Source organism: Gossypium hirsutum, chromosome A08 (assembly GCF_007990345.1).
Source record: "Gossypium hirsutum isolate 1008001.06 chromosome A08, Gossypium_hirsutum_v2.1, whole genome shotgun sequence".
NCBI classification, from domain to species: domain Eukaryota; kingdom Viridiplantae; phylum Streptophyta; class Magnoliopsida; order Malvales; family Malvaceae; genus Gossypium; species Gossypium hirsutum.
Window position 1 is genome coordinate 115,976,973 of NC_053431.1, and position 25,381 is coordinate 116,002,353.

General features: G+C 35.8%; 2 non-coding genes across 2 annotated transcripts; both read left to right on the plus strand.

Moving 5' to 3' along the window:
- LOC121205350 (small nucleolar RNA R71) lies at positions 1-107 on the plus strand. Its single transcript, XR_005900431.1, has one exon. It is a non-coding gene; the product is annotated as a small nucleolar RNA R71 (small nucleolar RNA).
- An 8,859-nt stretch (positions 108-8,966) lies between these two features.
- On the plus strand, positions 8,967-9,071 carry LOC121205239 (small nucleolar RNA R71). Its single transcript, XR_005900324.1, has one exon. It is a non-coding gene; the product is annotated as a small nucleolar RNA R71 (small nucleolar RNA).
- Positions 9,072-25,381: the final 16,310 nt, after the last annotated feature.

The window sequence follows — 25,381 nt, forward strand, 5'->3', positions numbered from 1 at the left end:
AACCCATGGTAAGGGCACCTTCTCTGTAAGTCCTTGTATCTCTCCCAGGCATCGTAAAGTGTTTCTAAATCCATCTGCACAAAAGAAGAGATATCATTACGTAATTTAGCCGGTGAAAAATATTTTAGTAAAAATTTCTCGGTCATTTGTTCCCAAGTAGTGATAGACCCTCGTAGTAATGATAGACCCTCGTGGTAATGAGTTCAACCACTGTTTAGCTTTGTTTCTCAGTGAAAAGGGAAATAATCAAAGATGAATGACATCATCAGAAATGCCATTGATTTTAAATGTATCGCAAAATTCCAGAAACTTTGTTAAGTGAGCGTTGGGATCTTCATCCTGCAAACCATCAAATTGAACAAACTGCTGTAGCATCTGAATAGTGTTAGGTTTTAATTCAAAAGTATTTGGAGCTACAGTAGGACTAACTATACTAGATTCAGTTCCTGTTAAAGAGGGTTTAGCATAATCATACATCGTGCGTAGAGCAGGATTTTGATTAGCTGCAATTGTAGGAGGTAGCTGATTGCCTTAGTTTTCAGCCATCTCTTCGGTTGGGGGTTGAGTATCGTCTTCTTGCTCTTCTCCGTGTATCGTAAGCTGTGCCTTATCTCTCTTTGATTTCTACGAACTGTACGATCGATTTTTTCGTCAAAAAGTAATGGTCCCGACGGGTTTCTTCTAGTCATAAACTATAAAAACCTGTCAAAAGAACGAAAAAAATAAAATAATAAATAATAAAAATTAAATTAAATTAAATTGCAAGAAAAATAAATGGCTAAAGTAATAAAAAATTAAGCGTTCCTAATATTTTAGTTCCCCGGCAACGGTGCCAAAAACTTGATCGAGTGATTCGTAACAAGAAATAAATATTTATAATGAAGATCAAACCTAGACTAACTATTATCATGGCGAAAAGGCAAGCGCACCTATCGCACAATAGTATAGTAATGGCAAGACCGAGATATCGTACCCAAGGGAACCAAAAGTACTAGTAATAACTATCTTTTTATTATTTAACCTAGAAATAAAGAAGGGTTGTTTATTAAACTAATTAACTAATTAAACTAAAGCAAAGAGAAAATTTGTAAAAAGACTTGAAGAAAATTAATTGATAAAGACGACACCCAAGGAGGAATCCACCTAGATTTCACTTGTTATCTGACTCTGAACCAGACGATTTATTCACTTGACTTGATCCGTGAAACTCCCTAACCTATATTATTATCTCTTTCGAGACTAATACCGTCTAACCCTCAGTTGAATTAATCAAAATCTCTTTCTTAATTAAAACCCCTAGGGAAGCAGTAAATCGATCTATGGACTCCCATATTAGGTTTCACCCTAATCCGACAAAATCTCGTAACCCTATTTTTAGGCGTTCGATTAACTCCACTTAATTATGTCAAATCTACTCTTAGACAGGGACTTTTGCTCCTCTGCATAAGCACATCAAATCATGAATTAATACCTGGAATATTAACTCAAGCATTAAGAACACATAATGAAGAACAAATCAAGTATTTATCATACAGTTCAGATAATAATAACAAGATCCATCATAGGTTTCAACCCCCTTATGTATCTAAGGGGTCAGTTCATAATAAAATAAGAGTACATCTGAAAAGTGTGAAAATAAAAAAACATAAAGAAAATTCTAAAACCCCTGAAGGAATCCTGAGAGAGATCTTTAGCCTTGGAGTAGCTTTGGCTTTTGGGATAGATCGTCTGGCTTCCTTCAAGTAATTCCTGGCGTGTGGTTCTGTACTCCAGAAAAGTTCTGGAGGGGAGCCGCCCTTTCTAAGTCATACTTAGGGTGTTTATATAGGCTTTGGATTGGCTTTCTTCTTCCCTAAGTATCCTTTTCCGTGTAAAATACAACTCTTTGAAAAAAAAGGGACACGCCCGTGTGCCACGACCGTGTGACGTGTTTTCCAGGTCGTGTTTGATCCGTTAAATTACACACAGCTATGTGGGTCAATAGCCAGGCCGTGTGAATCGTGAAAGCCTTAGTTGACACCCTCGAAAGACACGGGCTTGTGAGCAGCGCGTGTGGCAAGGCTTAGGCTGTGTCATCTTCTCGAATTGGTCCGTTTTGTCCCTTTTTGGCTCGTTTTTGGCTCCTTTTGACTCTTGGTGTCTCCTGAGTACAAAACATAAAATAATCGGATTAAGAGCACCAAAATCCACAAATCTAGTGATAAACATCCATAAATATGCTAAGTATTTGGGGTAAAAATATGTATAATTTGGTGTTTATCAGGTTTCACCCTAATCCGGCAAAATCTTGTCACCTTATGTCTAGGCGCGCAATCAACTCCGCTTAATTATGACAAATGTACTCTTAGACAAGGTCTATTCCCCCTCTGGAGAAGAGCTTATCTTAAATCGGTATCCTGGGATATCAAAACAAGAATTAAGAACACATAATTAAGAACAAGTCAAATATTTATCATACAATTCAGAAGATAATAACAAGATTCGTCTTAGGTTTCATTCCCCTTAGGTATTTAGGGGATTTAGTCCATAACTGAATAAGAAAACATCTCAGAATAATAAAGAATACAAAACATAAAGAAAACCTAAAACTCCTGAAGGGGAATTGAGGAGAGATCTTTAATCTTGATGATGAATCCGACTTCTGAGAGGAATCAATCGGCTTTCTTGGAGTAATTCCTTACCCCCTACTCTGTCCTCCTTTTTTTCCTTCTCTAGGGTGTATTTATAGGCTTTGGAATGCCTAAAAGCCCTCAAAATTAGCCTTTTCCGAATTAGACTCAACTTGGGCTCGGCAAGGACATGCCCGTGTAACACGCCCTTGTGCGATTACTTCAGGCCGTGCTCGAGCCTGCCAAATTGACACGGCCGTGTGGTCTGCCCGTGTGAGGAGGTCCAGGCCGTGTTGATTTTGTACTTTGGCCCATTTTCTCTGTTTTTGGCCCATTTCTCGTTCCTTTCGCTCTCCTATGCTCTCTTAAGTGTAAAACATGAAATTAAAGCATTAGGAGCATCGAATTCACCAATTCTAATGGAAAATCATCCATAAAATGCGTTAAACATAAGGTAAAAATATGTATAAATTACGGTTTATCAAATACCCCCATAGTTAAGCATTTTCTTGTCCTCAAGCAAAATTCTCAACTCATAATCAAAATAAATTCTTCTCAACTTATAATTTCTATCGATAATATCTCATAATAATCCATAGGTAATCATACATTGAGAATTCAACTAAAAGAACATAAAAGTTTCAAACATTCCAAGTTGAGTATTTAATCATGCAAACATAGGTGTCTCTCCTTATTTAAGTAATTACCTTTGAGTCAGAATATCACAAAGTTTCACATCCTCACTACAGATTCACTCAAATCACTCGAGGTGTTTAAGGACAATAAATGAAGCACTCAATAGTCAATAATGAAAAGTCATTACCATAGGCTTGCATGAAAATCAAATCTCCACCACTATAATTTAAGATGATACATCAATCAAAAAGATCTTTAGAGGGTTGTAATGACGTTTGGTTAGGGGGTGTGGTCACAAGCTAAAAGAAAGGGTTAGAATTGAGATTAAATTGAAAAATTACTTAACTAGAAAAAGAGTTAATCATCACTTGCGTACAACAGAGCTTCTTCTCAGACTAAGGAATTTAACTTCTGAAGCTTACAAATAGAAGATCACTACTAATATATATACATTTTTTTAAGAACACATTAAATTATAGAGTAGAATAAAACATAGCTAAGCAACTATTTCAATTCAAATCTCGACAAAAATAGGGTTTAAATTAATTTAGGGGATTTCAATAATAATGGTTTAAAGGTTAATATTAAGGGTAATACAAAAAATGGCTTGTTGGGCTCAAGGGGGTTTACTAGGGGTTAATCGTGGAGGTAGGCTTTTCATGGCATGAGTGGGTTAATCCTAAGTGCCTTAATCATTTTGACATATCAAATCAAATGGTTTGGTTTTGACATGCATAATCAAGCAAGTTCTAGAATAACAGTTCAATACTGGCGCACTCAAAGCAATAATAAAAGTGAGCATGAAAGAATTAATAGATGCTCAAAAGGCTCAAAAATATCACAAAAATTAAGGCTTTTTGTTGTTTAAAACTTGTGAATTCCAAATCAAAGTAATACCTAAACTTTGGGGAAACAACCTAAGATTTTAAAGAATCAATGCATAAATGCATTGATTCTCTAACGTCTTGAGGTTTAAATAATCAATGCATAAATGCATATGTTTTAATTCAAGATATATCAACAAAAATCATAAATCAATCAAAATTTATCCTAAATATGATATGAGAGCTTTTCAAGAGAACAAGGTAGTCATTCACGAATTTTTCTGATCATGAAATAAATACCCCCCACACTTAAGATGTACATTGCCCTCAATGTACAAAGATAGATATTAAAGAATAAAAATAAGATAAGGAGAGAAGTGAAACTTCTTGTATGATGAATTCCTCGAACTGGAGTTCTGGAGAGTAATTGGTTCGAGAGTGGAGGAGGATACTCCGGTGGTCGTAGAGGTTCATTAGGCCATAAGTCCTACGCCAAAAGGATATTATCTCTAGTGGTAGCTATGGTCGTGGGTGAGCAGGACATGGCAGTTGTGGAAAACCTTTCCTAGTGGAGTTTTAGTTCCTATGTGATGATGAGCTTAAGAGCTTTATATAACTGTGATAAACTCAGGAACTTTTTAGGGTATATTAGGAGGAATAATTACTCAAAAAGAAATAACCAAAATTAATAAAACTTAAAAACATAAAATAATAAATAAATGTTTTTAAACATCTTCATGCTGGATGGTTCGCGAGGTGGGACTGGCGATGAGATGTGGAGGTGCTGACAAATCTGCTGTAGAGTAGCATCAATGTTGCCAAATCGTTGAAAACACTACTGCTCGAATCGAGTGAGGCGCTCAGAGATGTCAGCATATGAAGCCGCCGCATGAACTGGATGAGAGGGTGGTGGTGGCTGAGTCGGTGGGTCCTCGTACTGTGGGGGGACATCATCAGGAATGTCCTCGTAGGCCTCCTCCTCGGTAGATTGGGCGAAACGATATTGGGGAGGGTAGGTTCCTCGACGCCTCTCGATTATCCTTATGCTAAGCATGCTCGAGATGCCCTATAGAGACATCTGACCGATGAGGGTGAGGAATGATTCTTAGGCTGCGATGTTGAGGAGCCTGAAGTGTTGCGCCAGTCGAGTCACGTAGGGGCCAATGGAGATGACCCCCTTTCGATGCTGCTTCGTCTGGTGCTGAATCTCGAGGGCGATAAAATAGGCAAGGTCGATGATGTGCCCGTGCGACATGCACCATAAAAAGTAGGCATCGTGAGTGTTGACGACGCCAGTGCTCTCTCACCTCTCTGTAATCGTGTGAGCCAAAATGGCGTGTAGGTACCTCAGGGATGGTGGGAGAACTGATGCCTTGGAGCGGCTAGGATTATAGGAGGCTGCGCCAGGGGCCAAAGTGTGCCAGCACTTCGAGGGAGAGAAATGTATGTGGCGAGTGAGAGCATCTAAGTCATTCTCTTCCTTGAACTCCTCCGTATATAAACCCAATACCGTACTGAATTCTGGGACGCTGAGCTGGCGGACTAATCTGCCTAGATGAAATTGCACCGTGCCTGGATCATTGTAGTTCCTTATTACGGTCTTGAGATGGAACGTTGAGCATAGTTCAATCGTGAGCCCGAGGTATGTTGGTTCAATGATCCCAAAGAACAGCTCCCAAAGGTCGGTGGTTAAAAGGGTCCGAATCACATCAGCCAATTGAACTTGTTCTACGGTGGCCCAGTCGATGCAGTGGCCTGCAATTAAAGGTCGGGCCCAAAGTATCTGAAAAAGTTCTTCTTGGGGCCCACGGGGAAACTGTAGGAGGGGTGACGAATTTTCGTGGTTAGACTCGCAAAAGATGACGCTCCCTTTCGTTTCTTGGAAGCAGGGACAGTGGCCTTCTTTCCTCGTGAAGACGACATTAAAAGCCTATAATATAAAGAATAATAATAGGTAAACGAATTCGAAGAAGTAAAAAGTCATGAATTTGAACTAACTATTTTAGCCAAGACTACTAATATGAAGCAAACTCAACCAAAATAACAATGAGAATGAGAATACAAATGTAATGGGTATGAGGTTTTCCTAATCTCAATTTAACACGGAATGTATGATAACTAACCTAGGAATGCAAATTAAATGATAGACATTGGCATGGTAATAGCATGAGAAGAAGCATAGTAATGTCATGACTAACCTAAGAATGCAAATTAAATGATAGAATAATGAGCAAAATGAAAAGAGTGAAAGGAGTAAACAAATGCTAGGGGAGAGAGATTGAACGTCAAAAATAGAGTGGGAAGCGGCGCACGGGCGTGGCAGGGAGGCCGTGTGGAGTTGCACTAGCTAGGGTTAGGGTTTTTGAATGGGAAAGAAAGTGAATAGTGCAGGGGATTTATAGATTTTGGGCCACATGGCCAGGGCACATGCTCGTGTTCCCCAATTCCAGCCCGTGTGTTTCACGTTTTTCCTATTTGGGCGCGTCTAAAATTCGTCCCACGCCTGTGTACCTCGGGCGTGTGGGTTCACACGGCCGTGTCGTATGACCGTGTCTAGCTACATTTGCTTCTCCCACGCCCGTGTGGGAAATCCCCATGCCCGTGTCAATCTAACAGGTTCGAGTACGGGTGTGAGACACGAGCGTGTCGCACGCCTGTGCTAGTTTCTCAGTTTCAACCACCGGTGGCAGGCTTGACCACAGCCATGTCGCACGGCCATGGCGTTTTATCGTAGCCCGTGTTTAGGGAAATCCTTGCCCTATTTTCACACGGCCATAAGCACGCCGGTGTGCTTGGCAGTGTCTCTGTGGAAAACCTGTGTTCGAGAGCTCCGTTAGTAAGTTAGATGTTGAAGACTAAATTTTTAAAGAAGTTAATACAGTTAGTGCTCGAGTTGCCTCCCGAGAAGTGCTTATTTAGAGTCTAAGCTTGACTTACCTCTCTGTTGAATAATCATGGTGGTTCGAGGAGTTTATACTCCTCATTCCTGCTATCAATCTGAAAATAAGGTTTTAAACGGGTGTTGTTTACCTTAAAAGTACCGAATGGAAAAATGCTGAGTATCGTAAGAGGGATTTCTTCATTCGGTGTGGTAGTGACAATGTGGGGATCTGCGGCATCTAATAAGACTTTATCTCCAAACTTTAAGTTGATTTGGAGAGGTATCAAGCTCTTCTTGGCGTAATTTTAGTTTATCATGTGTTCTCGGTTTATGTGTTCGCCATTCATCTAGCTCCTCTATTTGCAGCCTTCGTTCTTCATGAATAGATCCTTTACTATTGTTTGAGAGTGGCTCATGTACTTCCTTCAGACTTATCTCCTGCAAAGTGGGTTGTATCATGTGGTCAGTTTTAATAGAATGGTTTAGACGATCACCTTCAATTTCTGATATGTTGTCAGAATTGCGAGCTTGAAGGGTGATTGTTTTGTCTCCTACACGAAGCGTGAGCTCACCTATGCCAACATCAATAATTTTTTTAGCAGTTGCTAGAAAGGGCCTTCCCATAATTAAAGGAGTGTTGCTATCCTCCTTTATGTCTAAAACAATGAAGTCAATGGGAAATATAAATTTATCGATTTTTACTAGCACATCTTCAATAATACCCCTAGGAAATCTTATAGTCTTATCTTCCAGTTGAATGCTCATCCTAGTGTATTTGGGTTTCCCGAGACCTAGTTGCTTAAACATTTTATAAGGCATGACATTGATACTAGCCCCCAAATCAGCTAATGCATTATTAACATCTAAACTACCAATTAAGCAAGGAATTGTAAAACTCCTTGGATCTTTTAGTTTGTCTGATAGCTTATTTTTCAGAATAGTTGAGCACACTACATTTAGCTCCATATGCGATGCCTCGTCCAACTTCCGCTTATTTGCTAAAAGCTTTTTTAAGAATTTCATTGCGTTTGGCATCTGCGATAGGGCTTCAATAAACGGTAAGTTAATATGTAATTTTTTAAGAGTTTAAGGAATTTACCAAATTGTTCATCTAAGCAATCTTTCCTTGTCGCGTTGGGGTATGGTACACAAGGTTTATATTCGACATTCACCGTTTTACTTTTATTGTTATCTACCTCACCTTGACCTTTGCTTACCACAGTTTCTTGCCTCGGTTCTGGTTCAGGCTCAACAACTCCTTCTTCATCTTGAATATTAATTGCGTTTAGCTGTTCCCTTGGGTTGGGTTCAGTATTACTTGGCAAGCTACCTTGTGGTCGTTCGAAAATTAGTTTGGAAAGCTGGCCTATCTGAGTTTCAAGCCCTTGGATCGACACTTGTTGATTTTTAATTGCTGTCTCGGTGTTCTGGAAACGAGTTTCTGACACTGAAATAAACTTTGAGAGAATCTCTTCAAGGTTCAGCTTCTTTTCCTGTTGGTAGGGTGGTTGTTGGTAGCCTAGGGGTGGTTGTGGTCTCTGATTTCCTTGACGGCTCCACGAGAAATTGGGGTGGTTCCTCCAACATGCATTGTAAGTGTTACTATATGCATTGTTTTGAGGTCGAGGATTATTACCCGTGTAGTTTAATTGCTCGTTATCCATGTTGTGGCCATAAGGCTGGTATTCCGAATAGCTTGTTCCACCTCCACTTGCTTCGCACTGCATTACTGGGTGAACCTGCGAATAACTAAGAAAACCATCAATCTTTTTATTTAAGAGTTAGACCTAATTAGAGAGCATGGTGACCGAATCATCATTATAAATGCCAGCTGTTTTCGTTGGCTTTGTCCTCACGACTTTCCACTGATAGTTATTCAGTGACATCTCCTCTATAAACTCATAGGCATCTTCAGGTGTTTTATTATTGATGGTTCCGCCAGCAACTCCGTCAACCATTTGTCGAGTCGAAGGATTCAGGCCATTATGGAACGTTTGAACCTGTAGCCAAAGCAGTAACCCATGGTGAAGGCACCTTCTCAAAAGGTCCTTGTATCTCTCCCATGCATCGTAGAGTGTTTCTAAATCCATCTGCACAAAAGAAGAGATATCATTACATAATCCATATGTCATTTGTTCCCATGTAGTAATTAACCTTTGTGGCAATGAGTTCAACCACTGTTTAGCTTTGTTCCTCAATGAAAAAGGGAATAACCGAAAACGAATGGCATCATCAAAGACACCATTAATTTTAAATATATCGCATAGTTATAAGAAGTTGGCTAAATGAGCGTTGGGATCTTCATCCTGCAAACCATCAAACTGAACAAATGGTTGTATCATTTGAATAGTGTTAGGTTTTAATTCAAAAGTATTTACAGCTACAACAGGTCTAACTATACTCGATTCAGTTCCTGTTAAAGAAGGTTTAGCATAATCATACATAGTGCGTGGAGCAGGATTTTGATTAACCGCAATTGCAGGAGGTAGCTGATTGCCTTGGTTTTCAGCCATCTCTTCAGTTAGGGGTTGAGTATCGTCTTCTTACTCGTTCTCTGTGTATCTTAAGCTTCGCCTTATTTCTCTTTGATTTCTGCGAACTGTACGATCAATTTCTTCGTCAAAAAGTAATGGTCCTGACGGGTTTCTTCTAGTCATAAACTATAAAAACCTGCCAAGAGAAGGAAAAGTAAATTAATAAATAATAATAATAAAATTAAATTAAATTGCAAGAAAAATAAATGGCTAAATTAATAAAAATTGAGCATTCCTAATATCTTAGTTCCCTGACAACGGGGCCAAAAACTTGATTGCAAGGTTTTGTGATAGGTTTTAAATATTTATAATACTCGTTCTTGAACTAACTATTATCGCGATGTAGGCAAGTGTACCTATCGAACAGTAGTATAGTTTTAGCAAGATCGAATTGTCAAACCCAAAGAAACTAAAAATACTAGTAATGACTGTCTTTTTATTATCTAGGCTAAGAATAAAGAGGTTTTTATTTTAACTAACTAATTATCTAAACTAAGAACGCACAGAGAATGGAATTGGGGAATTGCTTTTGGAAAAATTGATTGAATGAAGACAATACCTAATGAAAAATCCACCTAGACTGTACTTGTTATTCTGGCTCCGAATCGGACGATTTATTCATTTAACTTGTTCCGTAGAGATCCCTAAGTTATGTTATTATCCCTATTCAAGACTAATAACGTCTAATCCCTAGATTGAATAACCGAGACTTTTCTCTAATTAACACTCTAGGGTTGCATTAACTCGATCTATGGATCCCCTTATTAGGTTTCACCCTAATCCGGCAAAATCTTGTCACCCTATGTCTAGGCGTGCAATCAACTCCACTTAATTATGACAAATGTACTCTTAGACAGGGTCTATTCCTCCTCTGAATAAGAGCTTATCTTGAATCAGTATCCTGGGATATCAAAACAAGAATTAAGAACACATAATTAAGGACAAGTCAAATATTTATCATACAATTTAGAAAATAATAACAAGATTCGTCTTAGGTTTCATTTCCTTTAGGTATTTAGGGGATTTAGTTCATAACTAAATAAGAAAACATCTCAGAATAATAAAGAATACAAAACATAAAGAAAACCTAAAACTCCTGAAGGGGAATTGAGGAGAGATCTTCAGTCTTGATGATGAATCCGACTTCTGAGATGAATCAATCGGCTTTCTTGGAGTAATTCCTTACCCCCTACTCTGTCCTCCTTTTCTCCCTTCTTTAGGGTGTATTTATAGGCTTTGGAATGCCTAAAAGCCCTCAAAATTAGCCTTTTCTGAATTAGACTCAACTTGGGCTCGACAGGGACAGCCCGTGTGTGATTACTTCAGGCCGTGCTCGAGCCTGCCAAATTGACACGGCCGTGTGGTCTGTCCGTGTGAGGAGGTCCAGGCCGTGTTGATTTCGTACTTTGGCTCATTTTCTCCATTTTTGGCCCGTTTCTCATTCCTTTCGCTCTCCTATTCTCTCTTAAGTGTAAAACATGAAACTAAAGCATTAGGAGCATCAAATTCACCAATTCTAATGGAAAATCATCCATAAAATGCGTTAAACATAGGGTAAAAATATGTATAAATTACGGTTTAATCTCGCACACTATGTGCCAAACATAGCCGAAGCTATCTCAAATCGCACACTAAGTGCCACACATAGCCGAATTTTCGTCAAATATGACTGTAGTCTCGTATACATAATTTATGCAATATAAAATCATTTAAAGCATAATTATAACAGTGCTAATTCCATACGAACTTACCTCAGATATTAAAACGGCAAATCGAGTCAATTAGTCGATAACTTTATCTTTCCTCCAATCCAAGTCTGTATTTCTCCTTTCTTGATCTAAATATATTCAAAATTAACTTATTTTATCAACTATTTATTCAATTCAATTCAAAACACACTTCAAAACACATTTACACTTTCGCTCCACAAATTTCATATTTTCACAATTTAGTCATTATTTCATAAAATCACAAATTAATGAAATTCACAATAAACCCATGCTAGCTGAATTACCATAATGCCCCTAGTAGCCCCAAAATTTTCATTTATTTCACATTTTAACCACTAACTTTATACATTTCTCAATTTAATCCCTATTTTGCATTTTCACTGAAAATCACTTAACAAAACTTGTTTAACTATCAACAACTATTAAAAATCTATCATCAAACATAAAAAATCATACATATTAATCAATGGCATCATTCAAAATCTTTAATAGTTTTGCAAAATAGTCCCTCTGCTAGCTAAATGCAAATCTTACCAAACATGCTATAATAAATCATTAAACAAGTATTTCACTAATATTCCTTGCCATTCACAATTTCAAATGATGAATTCACTAGATTGAACTCAAAATCAATGACTACTTAAATTCTATTACTTTAATCCATATAACAATTACCAATCTTTGTCAAATTAGAGAACGTCTTACACAAATGCTATGGCCCTGCTATGGTCTTACACTCGTAATGCCATAACCCAGTTATGGTATTATCTTTAGGATGCCTGTAACAACCTAATTTTTAGTGGTGTCAAAAACAGTGATTCGAGATCACTAAATGCAACGAGTGAGTTTGAAAATTTAATAAATTAATAGTTATTAGTGAAGTGAGATTTTAGACGTTATTAGTCTTGAATAGGGATAATAACATAACTTAGAGATCTCTACGGAACAAGTTAAATGAATAAATCGTCCGATTCGGAGCCAGAATAACAAGTACAGTCTAGGTGGATTTTTCCTTAGGTATTGTCTTAATTCAATCGATTTTCCCAAAAGAAATTCCCCAATTCCATTCTCTGTGAATTCTTAGTTTAGATAATTAGTTAGTTAAAACAAAAACCTCTTTATTCTTAGGCTAGATAATAAAAAGAAAATCATTACTATTACTTTTAGTTCCCTTGGGTTCGACAATCCAGTCTTGCTAAAACTATACTACTGTTCGATAGGTACACTTGCCTACATCGCGATAATAGTTAGTTTCAAGAACGATTAATTATAAATATTTAAAACCTATCAAGAAATAACGCGATCAAGTTTTTGGCGCCGTTGCTGGGGAACGAAATCACGAAATCATCGACCTTGCCTATTTCATCGCCCTCGCGATTCAGCACCAGACGGAGCGGCATAGGAAGGGGGTCATCCCCATTGGCCCCTATGTTACTCTGTTGGCTCGACACTTCGGGCTCCTTAGCATTGCGGCCTAAGAATAATCCCTTACCCTTATCGGCTAGATGTCTCCACAAGGCATCTCGAGCATGCTTAGCATGAGGATGATCGAGAGGCATCGAGGAACCTACCCTCCCCAATATCATCTCGCCCAATCTACTGAGGAGGAGGCCTACGAGGACATTCCTGATGATGTCCCCCCACAACACGAGGACCCACCGACTCAGCCACCACCACCCTCTCGTCCAGTTCATGCGGCGGCTTTATATGCTGACATCTCTGAGCGCTTCACTAGATTCGAGTAGTAGTGTTTTCAACGATTTGACAATATTGATGCTACTCTACAGCAGATTTGTCAGCACCTCTACATCTCATCGCCAGACCCACCTTGCGAACCATTCAGCGATGAAGATGTTTAAAAACATTTATTTCTTATTTTATGTTTTTAATTTTTATTAAAACTACTTTTTATTTTTATTAGATTTTAGAATTTTATTATTAATTATCAATTTCGGTTATTTCTTTATGAGGAATTATTCTTCCTAATATCCCCTAAAAAGTTCGTGATTTTATCATAGTTATATAGAGCTCTTAAGCTCATCATCGCATAGGAACTAACAACTCCACAGTAAAAGGTTTTTTACGACTGCCATGTCCTGATCGACCACGACCATAGCTAACACTAGATATAATAGTCTTTTGGCACAAGACTTATGGACTAATGAACCTCTACGACTGCCGGAGTATCCTCCTCCACTCTCGAACCGATTACTCTCCAAAACTCTAGTTCGAGGAATTCATCATACAGGAAGCTTCACTTCTCTCTCTATCTTATTTTTATACTCTAATATCTATCTTTGTACATTGAGTGCAATGTATATCTTAAGTGTGGGGGGTATTTATTTCATTATCAGAAAAATCCCTGAATGACTATCTTGTTCTCTTGAAAAGCTCTCATATCATATTTAGGATAAATTTTGTTGATTTATGATTTTTGTTGATATATCTTGAATTAAAACATAGGCATTTATGCATTGATTGTTTAAACCTCAAGACATTAGAGAATCAAGCATGATAAGTTGATTTTTAAGAATTTAAAATCTTAGGTTGTTTCCCCAAAGTTTAGGTATTACTTTGAGTTGCAATTCAAAAGTTTTAAACATCAAAAAGCCTTAATTTTTGTGGGATTTTTGGCCTTTTGGGCATCTATTCTTTCATGCTCACTTTTATTATTGCTTTGAGTGCGTCAGTATTGAACTGTTATTCCAGAACTTGCTTGATTATGCATGTCGAGACCATACCGTTTGATTTGATATGTCAAAATGATTAAGGCACTTAGGATTAACCCACTCATGCCATGAAAAGCCTACCTCCACGATTAACCCTTAGTAAACCCCCTTGAGCCTAACAAGCCATTTCTTGTATTACCCTTAATATTAACCCTTAACCCATTATTGTTGAAATCCCCTAAATTAATCCCTATTTTTGTCGAGATTTGAGTTGAATAAATTGCTTAGATATGTCTTGTTCTATGTTATTTAACTTGTTCTTAAAAAAAACTATGTATACACATTAGTAATTCCATATTCTGAGAAGAAGCTCTGTTGTACGCAAGTGATGATTAACTCTTTTTCTAGCTAGGCAATTTTTTAATTCAATATCGATTCTAACCCTTTCTTTTAGCTGGTGACCACACCCCCTAACCAAGCCTCATTACAACCCTCTAAAGACCTTTTGATTGATGTTTCATCTTAATTTATCAGTGGTGGAGATTTGATTTTCATGCAAGCCTATGGTAATGACTTTTTATTATTGACTATTGAGTGCTTCATTTATTGTCCTTAAAACACCTCAAGTGATTTAAGTGAATCTTTAGTGAGGATGTGAAACTCTATGATATTCCGAATCAAAGGTAATTACTTAAATGAGGAGAGACACCTATGTTTTCAGGAGAAAATGTTCAACTTGGAATGTTTGAAAATTTTATGTTCTTTTAGTTGAATTCTCAATGTATGAGTACCTATGAATTATTTTGAGATATTATCAATAGAAATTATAAGTTGAGAAGAATTTATTTTGATTATGACTTGAGAATTTTGCTTGAGGACAAGCAAATGCTTAAGTGTGGGGGTATTTGATAAACCGTAATTTATACATATTTTTACCCCATGTTTAACTCATTCTATGGATGATGTAATGCTCCGTACCCGAGACCGTCGCCAGAGTCAAAAATGAGGTGTTAACAGACTTAATTCAATACTTAAACAACTCAAACAATTTATTTTTAAAATTTTCAGTCAAGCTAGCAATCTACGTCACAGTTGCTTAAAAATTCATATCTCGAGTTTCGAAACTCGAAATCCAATTCTGTAAATATTTCCTGAAACTAGACTCATATATATATTTACTAATTTTTTTCTAGAATTTTTAGTACAGTTTATTAGTTAAAGTCTCACCTGTTTCAGGGTTCGACTGCTCTGACCTCTGTGTATTACGAATCATATATCTCCCTGTACAGAGTTTCAATGACTATGCCGTTTGTTTCTAATAAAACTAGACTCAATAAGGAATATGTACATATAAAGCATGACTTCTAATTATTTTTTTAAAATTTATGATGAATTTTTAAAGTCAGAACAGGGGATCCAGAAATCGCTCTGGCGCTGTTTCACAAAAATTTAAACATCTCATAAAATATAACTCATATACCTGTTTTGTTCCATCCATATGAAAATAGACTCATAATTCTCCAATTCCATATTTTATTCATCATCTAATTATATCTCTACTATTTTTAATGATTTTTCAAACTCACGTCACTACTGCTGTCTGAATCTATTTTATGGTAAATTTTACCTATTCCATGGTTTCCATGGATTAGCTAGCAATTTAGCATACATAACACCAAATATGATCATGATTAGCCATTCCAATGGCTAATCATTACCAAGCATTTCCATACCACTCAATAACCATATCATAAGACCATATACACAAAATGATTATAATGCTATACATGCCATGCTCAAAATATACAAGCCATTATGCCAAGATGATACACGGATAGTGTGAGCGAGCCTCCGACCGTTCCCGATTTCCGAGCTGGCTTGTCAAAACTACAAGGAATGAAAAGGAGGGAGTAAGCATAAATGCTTAGTAAGTTCACATGCAAATAGCAAGTAACATAACCATATAAGCAAACATAAAACATCATTTGCATGATCATCACCCTAGACACTCATATCATATTTTCATTTATCATCTTACCGTATTGTTGTTATATCGAGTTTTCAACCCGAGGGTTAAGTACATACCTTTTCAAAGTATCCATTTCACAACACTTACCAATATGTCCCTTTCATCTCGAGTATTCCTCCATTTGAGTAGAATTTTACCCGTTGAACACATCGGAATATAGTTCGGACACATGGAAAGTTTGCACATAAGTGCCACATATGTAGCCAAGCTACCATGTAACCCGCCCATAAGTGAACTCAGACTCAACTCAACGAGCTCGGGCGTTCGCATCCATAAGTGAACTCGGACTCAACTCAACGAGCTCGGATGCCTAGTTACATCTCTCGAACTCGAACTCAACTCAACGAGTTCGGACATTCGCATCCATAAGTGAACTTGGACTCAACTCAACGAGTTCGGATGCCCAAATATCCTAGTGACATGTCACTTGTATCCTAATCCATTCCTAAGGTTCAATGGGACCTTTTTCCCAATCATGTGTCTCAACCATCTTCTACGAAATGCCGATACCGATACTCGGTAGTATTTCATATTTTCCAAGTATATCACATAATTTGACATATTATCAAACAATTATCACAAGTATAATATTTCATAATAATTATAATATCATTTAAATAACATTAAAACATTTAAAATAATAACTATGTTACCAACATTTACATATGAACTTACCTCGTATGCGAAAATGACTACTTTTACCATTTCGTCCTCAACTTGGTATTTTTCCCATTTTAGCCCGAATTTCAGTTTTCCTTGCTCTATTATTTAAAATATAGTCTAATTAGGACTCACATTATTCAAATTGACCCAAAATCATATTTTAGAAAAATTACAGTTTTGCCCATAAACTTTTGCATATTTACACTTTTACCCCAAAGCTCATAAATTAAACTTCAGCCAATTTTCTTATGTTTTATGACATGCTGATCATTTTTCCCTTCTATGGAAACATCAAATTCTCACTCTAACATGTACTTATGACTATTAGGTATTTTTACCGATTAAGCCCTTTCGCTCGTTTTCACTTAAAACCAAGTAGCACAAGTTGTCTAACATAATTTAAAACCTCATATTCTATCATAAAACACCAAAATACACAAATTTCACCTATGGGTATTTTTCCAAATATAAACCCTAGGTTAAATTATTGCTAGAATAAGCTAAATCAAGTTATCGGGACTCCAAAAACATAAAAAAACATTAAAAACTAGGCTAGAATGGACTTACAATCGAGCTTGGAAGCTTGAAAAACCCTAGCCATGGTTTCTCCTTGCTATATTCGGCCGTGGGGTTGAAGATGGACACATTTGGGTTTTAAAATTTGTCTTTTAATTCATTTTACTCCTAAATGACCAAAATGCCCTTTTTACTATTCTTTAAATTTTTACCCTTCCAAGCCCATTTTTGTCCAAAATTTTTTTAGAAATTGGTCAAATTACTCTTTAAGGACCTCTAATTAATAATCTAATTCAATTTTATGCAAAATGCTTCTAGAACACAAGTTTTGTAATTTATTCAATTTAGTCCCTAATTTCAAATTAAGCACTTTATGCATAGAATTTCTTCACGAAATTTTCACACAATCATGAAATCATATCATAGACCTCAAAATAATTATAAAATAATTATTTCTATCTCGAATTTATGGTCTCAAAACCACCATTCTGACTAGGCCCAAAATCAGGATATTACAGATGATTTCCTATTAGAATTGGTGAATTCGATGCTCCTAGTGCTTTAATTTCATGTTTTATACTTAGGAGAGAATAGGAGAGCGAAAGGAATGAGAAACAAGCCAAAACTGGAGAAAGTGGGCCAAAGTACGAAATCAACACGGCTTGGACCTTCTCACAGGGGTAGACCACACGGTCGTGTCAATTTGGCAGGCTCGCGCACGGCCTGAAGTAATCGTGCACTGGCGTGTCCCTACCGAGCCCAAGTTGAGTCCAATTCAAAAAAGGCTAATTTTAAGGGCTCTTAGGCATTCCAAAGCCTATAAATACACACTAGAGAAGGAAGAAAAGGGAGGCACAGAATAGGGAGTAAGGAATTACTCCAAGGAAGCCGATTGATCCATCTCAGAAGTCGGATTCACCATCAAGACTGAAGATCTCTCCACAATTTCCCCTTCAGGAGTTTTGAGTTTTCTTTATGTTTTGTATTCTTTATTATTCTGAGATGTTTTCTTATTTATTTATGAGCTCAAACCCCTAAATACCTAAGGGGAATGAAACCTAAGACGAATCTTGTTATTATTTTCTGAATTGTATGATAAATACTTAACTTGTTCTTAATTATGTGGTCTTAATTCTTGTTTTTATATCCCAGGATACTGATTCAAGATAAGCTCTTATCCAGAGGAGGAATAGACCCTACCTAAGAGTACATTTGTCATAATTAAGCGGAGTTGATTGCGCGCCTAGACATAGGGTGACAAGATTTTGCCGGATTAGGGTGAAACCTAATAAGGGGATCCATAGATTGAGTTAATGCAACCCTAGGGTGTTAATTAGAGAAAGGTCTCAATTATTCAATCTAGGGATTAGACATTATTAGTCTTGAATAGGGATAATAACATAACTTAGAGATCTCTACGGAACAAGATAAATGAATAAATCGTCCGATTCGAAGCCAGAATAACAAGTACAGTCTAGGTGGATTTTTCCTTAGGTATTGTCTTAATTCAATCAATTTTCCCAAAAGCAATTCCCCAATTCCATTCTCTGTGAATTCTTAGATTAGATAATTAGTTAGTTAAAACAAAAACCTCTTTATTCTTAGGCTAGATAATAAAAAGACAGTCATTACTAGTACTTTTAGTTCTCTTGGGTTCGACAATCCGGTCTTGCTAAAACTATACTACTATTCGATAGGTAGACTTGTCTACATTGCGATAATAGTTAGTTTCAAGAACGATTAATTATAAATATTTAAAACCTATCACGAAATCACGCAATCAGACTCAAATCCATAAGTTGTTTTTTGATTTACAAGAAGTGGTAGGTGCTATATGGAATTAATGTGGAAAATTTAAGTTATTTATTTCAAGTTCAAATAAGTGAATTCATCGATTGAAGTTGTGTTTGGCAGGAATAATATATTGAATGATTTACTTAAATGAATTGTTTTAGTATGTTCGGTAAGATTTTTGTTTAAAGCCAACGAACTTACTAAGCTTCATTAAGCATATTTTAGTTGTTCAATGTTCTTTGTAGATTTTCAAGAAGTTTGGAGGATCAGATCAACACATCGGTTCACACTATCCAGATAACTTCGATAGATTTTGTTATACAACTTAAGGTTTATATGGCATGTATAGGTTTAAATTGAAAAGAGGTAAACTTGTGATATGGTTGAGAGTGGTGCAACTACATATATTTATGTTTGTATGCATGTACTTAGTAATAGCCTATAGTAATCAATGAATGGTGTTAAACTGGTATGTTTATGCAAATGAGTTGAGTAATGATATATATTAGGTTTAAAACGTGATTTTTGGTTTGTATTGGTTGCTTGATTGAGTTATATTGGTATATGAAAGTATTATATGCAGGTTGATTGTGAAAAGGGTGAGAAAAGTGGCATTTAAATGGCCTATTTTCATCCACACGGGCAGAGATACGGGTATGTGTCTCAGCCGTGTGTGGCACACGGCAATGCACATGGGCGTGTAGTCTGGCCATGTGTCCCCTGCATATTAAAATTTAGCAACAAAATGCTCAGAATTGAGCACACAGTCAGAGAAAAGGGCATGTGTCATAGCCGTGTGAGGCACACGCCTAGTACATGGGTGTGTGGCTTGGCCGTGTGAAAATTGTACCTAATTTTAGGAAAATAAATTGGCCGCACGGCCTAGCACACGAGCATGTGGTTGGTCGTGTGACCCAAGTCAGGGAGTTACATGAGGTAAAACACGGCCTGAAGCACGGGCATGTCATGAGACCACACGGGCATGTCCCTTGGCCACGCCTGCATGTGACCCCTGCACCTAGGAAAAATTTTGAAATTTTACGGAAAATTTTCTAAGTTTTTTATTTAGTCCCGATTCGATTCTAATATTTGTATTGGGCCTTGAGGGTCCATTTAAGGGATGTTATGAAGAATCTTGGAAAATTTATAGTATTTGACAAAAATTATCTATAAATGATCTGAAAACTCCAGTAATGCTTTGTAACATTGTTCTGGCGACGGATATAGGTTAGGGGGTATTACAATGCCATAACCCAGCTATGGTCTTACACGTGTATTTACTGCCATAGTCCAAACATGGTTTTACGTTCATGGTGCCATAACCCAATTATGGTCTTTTCACTAAAATGCCATAGCCCAGCTATGGTCTTACATTTAACACTTTGCCATGGTCCAACCATGGTCTTATCTGTCAAGTCATCTTGTGTCACAGAACGATCGTACTCAATCTTGCATTCCACCTAATTTGAACTTTCAATCCAATCGCATATTGTTAGAATAATCATAATTTAATAACAAACATATGAAATAATACATTGTATCATTCCTAATTTAAAAAATAATCACAAAAATTCAACCATATGAACTTACCTGGGGTAGTATGCTGAAGTTGTAAAAAATTCAGGGACTAATCGGCTATTTTCTCTTTTCCACGACTTTCTTTGAGCTCTTGGTCTATATAATATAAAATTTCCATTCATCATCATCAAATTCAATTCAAATTCATTTTACAGTTTATTCCCTTAAAGTTTAAAAATTTCATATGTACTTTAAATTTTTACAGTTTTTACACTTTAGTCCCTATTCAATAAACCTAACAATTGAGCTTATTCTTCTCAATTAACACTTTATTCCATCATTCTGAACTACTACACAACCTTTGATAATAAGAATTTCAACACTAAACCCTAATTCTTAACTTTTTCACAATTAGGTCCTAAAATCAATTTCTATTGAAATCACTTAATAAAATCATCACACAAACAAAATTAGAACTTCAAATCCATGTTAATTCATCATAAACTTTCAGAACTCAACTATGCTAACTTTTAAAATCACTCATAAAATCAAAAACTAATGAATTCAATAGTTGGACTAGTTGTAAAAGTATCAAAATCACAAAAATTATAAGAAATAAACAAGAATTGAACTTTCTTGGAGAAAAAATATGAAAATCAGATTAAGAAACCCTCCTATGGTGTTTTGCTGAAGTTTTAGAAGAAAATTCTCTAGAATTCTCATGAAATTTCAATTTTAAAATTTAATTTTACAAAGTTTATAATTTTACCCCTTGTTCACATTGTTTCCTTACTATTTTCTTTGTCCAACCGTCCAGCCTATATAATTTTAGGTCCAATTACTCTTTAAATCCTTCTTATTTACTATTTGAGCTATTTAGTCACAATTTCTTTAATTAACAAGTTTTACACCTTTTTCAATTTAGTCCTTTTTATTTAATTGACTATCAAAATGTTAAAATTTTCTAACGAAACTTTAATACTAATTCACTAACACTCCATAAATATTTATAAAAAAAATTACGACTCAGTTTATGAAATCGAGGTCTTCGTACCTCGTTTTCAACCTAATTTACATAATAAATTCTTTTAATTCACAAAATTCACTAATTCAAAAATATTTCTAAAATCACATTTGACTCATGAACATTTATTTATTAAATTTTCAAACTTAATTGTCGGATTTAGTGATCTCAAATCACTATTTCTGATACCACTAAAAATTAAACTATTACAATTACAATAATCTTTTGGATTTTTGTCTTTCTGTAAGACTTGTCAGGATACCAATAAATGCGACTCATTCTTTAGCTAAATTCGTATTTTTACATGCAAACCACATTGAATGGGATGTTATTCCTATTAAGGTTCAATCTATTATTTCTTATAGTTCTTCTCTTGTGCATCATGGGACTGAGGGACCTAGACAAAGTGTATGGGGTAAGCATATTGGCTTGAGTTAGTTTGTCCCCTTGCTCTGGCTTTCGTTCTTTTTGCAATATTCAATGTGTTATTATTTTACCTTAAAAAACAAAAAAATAAATAATTTGTATACTTAATATTTATTTTTATCAAGCAACATTTTTATATTCAGTACTTAACTATTACTAATTTAAGAAACAATTTTTAAATATTAAATTCAATATTAAAAATTCTACCTTTAAGTTTTTTTAGGGGTATATTAAGCTAAAGTATGGAAATTTTGAAAAAGCATTCAGTTTGCACTTGTGGTAGAACAAATGGCAAAGTAAGGAGAGAAATAATACACATATTTTGTAACACGGTTCAGTTCAACAATTTTACTTTTGTGGAGCCTCGCTTAATGAATGGCTTTATTCAATAATTGTTTGGGCCACCTACACAATGAATAAATTGCAACTCAAAACACAATTGTCATAATCATTTACATAAAATAACCTCATATACAAATCATAAAACTCTCTAAATAATTCCTACAAGAGTCTCAAACAAAAGAAGCTAGAAAACTCAACAAAATAGTCAGACAAAGACATTAAATTTATAGACATCTTCAAGTGATCATCCAATAGCATTTTAAAAAGCTTTAAAACTCTCATTTAAAAGTCAATTTTATCTTTTAAATTATCTCCGATACACCTAAAAAATAACTTAAACGAGAGGTAATCAAGGCCATGCAATTTTCAAATATGCTAATAAAAAAACTTTGATTGCACTGGAATTGTTATTCTATCTGCTGTTCAAACATGGAGTGAAACAAGTAATCAAAGTTTCTAACAAGAACATTTATGATTAGGCAATGCACATCTAACGTTCAGATGCTTGCCATGCCAGCTGCACAACAAGTGTGGAAAGCGAATGAGCATCTCACTCGTAGCAAATTTGAATACCAAGACCCAAATATTGTATGTCTGAAAGAACTAGTTTCAACTTCTAGTATACATTATTTGTCATCTAAGCGATTTGAACCATTTCCAGGATGTATTCTTATAAACACAACAGTCGATGTAAGCCATGATAATCTTTGGAGAACCAGATAGATAAAGATCAAATTGCTATGTAATTTGGAATCACCATTTAATGTATGACCCGGAGCAATTTGATTTCCTAACATATCAAACAACTTGCTCCCCTACATGTGCTGACCCCTATCCTAGGCAAATCCCAAACCAAGTTACCATTGTCATTGTTGAACTATTATACTAAAAATTGGAAAAAGGGAATTAGATTTCAACTGTCTAGATACCATATGTGAATCATTCACACTCATTGAAGTCTAATATGGACACATAAATGCGATTGTTGTTTTTATAATATACTTAATAATCTTTTTCACCATATTTACTGAATCAGGAGATGTCCCATTATAAAGAGAATACGAATTTGTTGCCGAATATTAATTATATGGAAGTGTTCAACAATAACACTAATATTTGCTCTAAACCAAAATGTTTTCACCAAGGAGCAAGTTTGGAATAAGTGATCAACCATCCCTTCTGTAATAGGCCCAATTTGCTTGGGCCCAAACCAATAACCCAAAAACAAAACACAAAGAAAATAAATAAGAACAAAATATAAAATAAATCCAAATTAGTAAGGTCTATTTACAACACCAAGCCCAATTTACAAACCCTAAAATTAAAACCCAAACTAAAAAACCTAGCCCAGAAAAATAGCCCAAAACCGAAAACAACAAAAAAACCCTAATGCCCTAAGGCGCCGCAGCCTCTATGTGCGCCCTCGGTGTACACATCGCCCGTGGATCGGTTCCTCTACCGACCTTACACCAAAACAGCAAAATTTGCCCTCGTTGACCTCCTCCACAACCTGCAAACACGCAAAAAGGAGAAGGAAAGCAGGAACAAAGCAAAAAAAGAAGCAGCAGAAATAAAAGGTTGCAAATTGAAGCATAAAATATAGTATTTTCGGCTATAAAAGCCCAAGATCAAATAATATATTTTTTACGCATACAATATTAATCAAAGAGACCGATTTCGAATACAAAAAAAAAGAGTGAATCGAAAATAAAAAAACAGCAAATCGAAAGTTCTTTTAGTCTCTCTAAGGTATTGTTCAATATTGCATCATGTACTTTCAACATAGCAAAATATATCAATATATTTTTGAAATAAATTTTCTTACCTTTGTTACGAATCGGAAAATGGAAAGTTTCTTCTATTTTATTTTCTTTTTGGAGTTTTCATCTTAAAAATGTGCCAAGGGAGGAGAAATAGCCAAAATGGTATTTTTCTGGTGAACTCTGGCCACTGCAGACAGTGGTCGCCATTGCCGGCAGTTGGTGGCCACGGCGGAGCCACGGTGACGCTTGGCCTGACTTGAGAGAAGGGGGAGAGTGTTTTGAGAGGTTTTTGAAAGTTTTTTTTAAAAGAGGGGTAGAATGAATTTTTGGTAAAAAAATTTGATTTATAAAGCTTATCGAAACGGTGTTGTTTTGATTTAAAACACCAGGCGCAAAATGGCGTCATTTTACCCCTAGGATCTGCGTGTTGACCTGACCCACTAGCAGAATCCGCGTGTTTTCAACAAATGGGTTATGTGCACATTTAGCCCTTTCTGCTTTCTTATGGTTTTGCAATTAAGTTTCTTTTATTTCTAATTTTACCCAGAAATTTTGCTTCGATTTCATTTTAGCCCCGTGTAAAGTGCTGCATTTTGGAGGGCGGGGATATTTTCCGCTTTAGTCCCTCTTTGTTATTTGCGCATTCAATTCGGTCCTTTTCTCTTTTATTTATTTTTAAATTTGCCCCAAACTTTGGTTTTAAGTTCAATTCAATCCTTTTTATTGTTATTTCGGCTATTTTATTAAATTAATTAGTTTTAACATTATTTTTATTTATTATTATTACTATTATTACTACTATTTTCATTATTATTACTATTACTATTTTTTTATTACTATTTTTATTACTATTTTTGTTATTATTATTATTACTATTGAATAATTACTATTATTATATTTTCTTTCTTTATGTATTTACCTATACGTTATTATTATATTAAATAATTTAATATTATTATTTTTAGCACATATTTTTTTAAAAAATTGAAAATAGTTTCGACAGCTTGGCGACTCCGCTGGGGACTGAGAGAGTCAAGCCGTAAATTGATTAATTTATGTCTTTTCGTTGAAAATTGAAAATTCAATTTAAAATACGATTCTTTCATTGCATTTCATATGTTATCTTCGTGATCTTGGTCATAATACCTGCTTTGTTGGTTCGTGTCTTCAAATATTTTTGCATATTGCATTGCATGACCGCTCAGTCTTACCCTTTAAGTGGGAGTAAGAAACTAGTCCTTCGTGAGGTTTTCACCTCCGTATAGGATAGTGGATCGTTTCCAGGATACATTTGTACCAATGTCTTCGCGATATTTTCATCTCCGTATAGCAATAGGGAAATGTATTCCCTTGAACTGAACTTGACTATATGAGCCTGTAATGGGTGAGGATCGAGAAATCTGCTGGTTTAAGTATCCTGTCT